This window comes from Erinaceus europaeus, chromosome 4, assembly GCF_950295315.1.
Source record: "Erinaceus europaeus chromosome 4, mEriEur2.1, whole genome shotgun sequence".
Lineage (NCBI taxonomy): Eukaryota > Metazoa > Chordata > Mammalia > Eulipotyphla > Erinaceidae > Erinaceus > Erinaceus europaeus.
Window position 1 is genome coordinate 43,229,098 of NC_080165.1, and position 4,941 is coordinate 43,234,038.

At 37.2% G+C, this 4,941-nt stretch overlaps 1 non-coding gene across 1 annotated transcript; it reads right to left on the bottom strand.

Annotated features, from left to right (window-relative positions):
• Window positions 1-4,488: 4,488 nt before the first annotated feature.
• Window positions 4,489-4,595, bottom strand: LOC132538432 (U6 spliceosomal RNA). Its single transcript, XR_009549799.1, has one exon. It is a non-coding gene; the product is annotated as a U6 spliceosomal RNA (small nuclear RNA).
• Between the last annotated feature and the right edge of the window lie 346 nt (window positions 4,596-4,941).

A 4,941-nucleotide genomic window follows, 5' to 3' on the forward strand; every position in this document is an offset into this window, starting at 1 on the left:
GAGACAGAGATCCTGGTAAAAAGTGGAGAGCCTAAAGCTAAACTTTCAGATATTCATTAAGGTTCTGGTTCTCAATCTGGGCTGCATATTTCATCAACTGGGGAGCCTTTACAATCTCAGTAGCCAGGCCAAAGCCCAGACTAATTAAATCAACTTCTCTGAGAATGGGATATACACATCAGTATTTTTTGAATGTGCCTAATGATTCTAATGCATAGAAAAGTTTATAAAAAAAAAAATTTATAAAACACAGAACTAAGGAAGGATTCTCAACTAGAGCTGAACTTTGGAACCACTGAGACCTCTGGTTTGAACCTCAAACCTAGAGGTTCTGACTTAATTGTTCTGAGTATGTAATGGTCTAATGCCCATAATTTTGAAACCTTCCTAAGAGATAGAAAAAACACTAATCTAGAGAATATGCAGAAGGACCTTTTGAGGATCAACAAGTCATCTCAATAATCTATGAATCATACCAGAGTCCTAAAGAGCTCACACATAAAGCTACCCGTAATGCTTAGAATCCGTGGGGGAAATAAAAAGATTCTATTACTCAGTGTAAATCAGAGTCATCTTTTTCATGGGTATTTAAGGGTACCTCTGACTATTATTTTGAGGAGAAAAAGCTGACATGACTGTGCAGTACTAGAGGCATTTACTTTTTGTTGCCAAAATTATCATTGAGACTTAGTGCCTACATGACCCTCCTGCTCCCAAAGATTGTTTTTAATAAAAAGATAGAGACACAGAGAGAAAGAAACGAAGATAGAATGAGGGACACTGTAGCACCACTCCACTGCTCATGAAAATTCCCATTGTAGGTACTCTCTTGTGACCAGGGACTCGAACATTGGTCCTCATACATGATAACATGAGTGCACTGTTTTGCACCCCCCTTTTAATTAAAGAATTGTTGCCATGAAGTAATGATCAGGAGTGCCTGAAGAGTAAAGGAAAAGAGGTTAGACCAAAAAAAAAAAAATTGGTCAAAGGAAATAAATTTACATAAAGACAGGTTGGCTTGTGGACAGAAATATTAAGGATCTAATGAACATAAAATAAATTCAGTTTTGGAGGGGATGTTTTGTTTTAAGTATTTATTATGATTTTGTCATAAATTGAAGTAAACCATAGGAATTTGATGCTTGTGACAAGTAGCCATTGGAAGAGACTAGTAACTTTGAGTAAAGTTAGCTGATATCATGCTGGCAAAATTCTCTTGAGGAAACTGACACTAGGCTGTTGATAGACATCAGCTCCATATCAACTGTGACCCAGTGTACCTTTAGCAAAGAAGCGTATTTGTTCATCTGTCATGGATTGTATAGAGAAATATAAAATTCAGACGGGAGTTTCTGAACAGCTTTCTGTTTACTTGGGAACATCTTCTAGGCTCCAGGGACCTCCATTGAGAGCATGTCCCAGTGCCGGTCTAGCGTCTCTGGAGAGAGAAAAGACCAGGAACTCGTGGCTGAGTGGGAACGCAATGCAATGCCTTTATTGATCAGAGACATCACTTTTTATATATCTCTTAAACTGTAAGTGGCAAGTGAGAAAAGGAAATGGCTAGGAGAGGGGGTGGAGAAAAGAAAAGAGCTGGAACATAGCTTCCATAGCAGCTGTTCTAGCCAATGGGATAAATCAATACCCTGCAGGCAGGGTAGGTATCAGGCAAAACAATGATTATGTAAATAGACCATAGTATCAACAATGGAGCAGGACATAATGCCCAACATCCCAGAACCACATCCTAACTCAAATCTAGAGGTGCTTCTGACTTGTTTGCAGAGCTTGCCTTGCATAATCGCTTTGAACAGGATCTACTTTGACAGAGTCACTGCTAGAAGGAGTAGTACCCAAGCTATGTACTATGTACTATGTTTTGTACCACACTATCTAGTTCACAGATTATTGGGGTAGGAGTGGGCATCATACCAAATACAGAAAGTTCTCAGTTTCATAGGGCCTGTAATTCCGTTTATAAAGAGCAAAGTGAACCTATAGTATTTTTCTCTCATAGGAAAATGAACTCAAACATCATAATAATTATGTTTAAATAGTGAGGAAGTATTGGGCTTGGGGGTAGGACTAGAGCCTGAGAGGCCCTGGTGGATTGTACTTAGAAAATGCGATGCCTTGATGAAGCAAAAGGAGATGATGACAGAAAGAAAAAAAATGGTAGCAATATGGCAGGAAATGTGGTGTCATGAAAAGAAAGAATGCCACCTTTGAGAAGAAAAATATCAAATCCTTGGAGCTGCCTTGATTTTTTTTTTTTTTTAGCTGCCTTAATTTTTATAGAGTCTTGCAACTGCTGGTCTCGTTCCAGTATGTGAGGATCACCACAACAACACTCCATCTCCTTTTGCTGCATACTGAATTAGTCTTTGTTGTCCTAGTCTCAAACACTGAACTAAAACAGAAGAGGACAAAGCATTAATGATTTGTGGCCCCTAATGGAATGAGAACATGAGAAACATAACCTTCCCTTTCCAACATTTTAATGTGTCGTCATAGTGACTTGTCTAGACCGCTATCAAGTGACTCAAAGCAGCTTCTTGTGCTGTTTACTCGAGTTCTCCCTCCCACCCCCCACTATCCCAACTCAGGAATGTTTAGTCAACTCTCCCCAGACTTTCAACAATAGGATACTATAACATATAGCCTCACAATAGTATTTTGAAATGTTTTTGATCCTAAGTACCTTTTGATCCTAAGTACTGACCATCATGATGAAGTTAAATTAGAAAACTGTAACATACCTGCTTTACTCGTATGGTGTTGAAACTAAGATGAAGTTATCAATGATTTTAAAAAATCATTTCTAAGTGTCAGTTTGATGACTTTCTCATTACTCAGAAGCATAAAACAAAAGCTTACTAACCTGCATTTTCCTGTAGTTTATTTAGCTTTGCTGAGTTTCTTTTGGCACTGGAAATGTTCAGCTGTGGTTTTATTAAGAAAGCCAGGCATGCAGCAGACTTCCTTTCAGAGTGTGAACTTACAGCAAGCTCAAAGTCAGACATGACAAAGTGTAATTAGTAGTAATGTGTGTTAAGTTTGCTCTAGAGCTTGGAAAGAATACATTGTGGTGGAATTTCATCTTTACCAGTTTATATTCTTACACTTGCTTCTTGTCTTTTTGTGGGTTCGAGAGCCCCGTTGATTTGTGAAGAATTTGCTGTCTTCTTACGAACTTGCTGACTTGTTCTCTTGTGAAATTTCAAGAAACAATAAAACTACACCTACACCATGAAAAAAAACTTCCCATTCTTTTCATACATACACTCACTCTATTCCTATGTAAATTACAGTGAAACTGTTACTTTAGGATCAGATTAATGTCTTTGACTAATACCCTTGGTATTGTTAATATTTTCTTCTATTGCTGAACAAGCCTTGAATTACATCTCTTATCTGGGAAATGCTTGGTGTTCTGATAGGAGATGCAGCCATTAAACCATTGATTTACTTGGAATTCCAGCAAAAGGAAGGTCAGGCTTGACCTTCAGAGTGGGATGATCTTAGGCAAGCATAGCCTTGAATAGAGCACAGACTTTGGATAATTCCATTTAATTGAACAGGGGGTCTAGGAAGTATAGCCACTGTGTTAACATCTTGGCTCAAGATAAAGCAATGTATGTCTTATTACATACATTACCTGAACTGCTTAAAGGAGCAAAGCCTACACATAATAAAGTGAGTAATCATAATTGAATAACATCAGCACACTAATAAAGGTTACTTATTTTGTTCTGCTTACCAATTTGAAGAATTATATCCTTTTTCAACATTTTTAATTTATTTTTATTTATTTAATAATGATTGACAAGACTATAGCAAAAGAGCGGTAAAATGCCACATAATTCCTACCACCAGAGTTCTGTATCCTATCCCCTCCATTGGGAGCATTTCTGTTTTTTATCCCTCTGGGATCATGGACTCAGGGTCATTATAGGGTACAGAAGATGGAAGGTCTGGCTTCTGTAATTGCTTCTCTGCTGGACATGGGCATTGGCAGGTCTAAATCTTTTCAACTTAAAAAAATATTTATTTATTTATCTATTTATTTATTTTTATAAGAGAGCTTGGGATTATATGGAAATTGAACCTGGAACCTTCAAGTCTAAAGCATGAAAGTCGGTATGTAGCATGCATTCCAATGCTATTTCCTAAAGTCATAAATAATGTAATTCTAAAACAGTGATAGTTTTACAAACCAAGGTCACCTCAAAAATAAAATAAATGTTTAAGAATTTACTCTCAGTAATTTTAAAAGATATAATTAAGTATTAACTATAGTCATTATGATATACATTACCTTGTTATGACTTGCTTATTTTATAACTAGAATGTTCTTTATTCTTTCTTTTTTTCTTCCAGAGCACAGAGCTGGTTTGTGGGGTGCCCGCGATTGAACATGGGACTTCTGCTGCCTCAGATGTGAATATCTATTGTACTAAAGCTGGATGTTTCTATCTCTTTACCAAGAATATGGAACATCTTATGAATTTGCATGTCATCCTTGAGCAGGGGCCCTAGTAATCTTCACTGCATCCTTCCAATTTTACTGTATGTGCTGCCTAAATGAGCACTCAGCTCTATATTTATTATTGGGCAGACTAAATACTCAAGAAATTAAACAGCTTTTTCAAGCAAAATAGCTAGGCATGACAACAAAGATAATACCTGAACCAGAGTTGTCTTCTTGTAAAACCCAAGTTCTTTGCTTTTATACTGCATGGGAAATGAGAACCCAAGAGCTTCACCTTGGTGGTTGTGTAGAAACTAGCTTACCTGAGGGTGAGTAGTACTCTGGGGGAGAGGGGGTGTTGGGGAGCTTAGAATTCACAACAAAGGGGAAATGGTATTTTAGGAGTAGACGGGATTATACTGAGTCATTTTTAACTTCATTTTTACATTCTGTTTTTAAGGATAGCA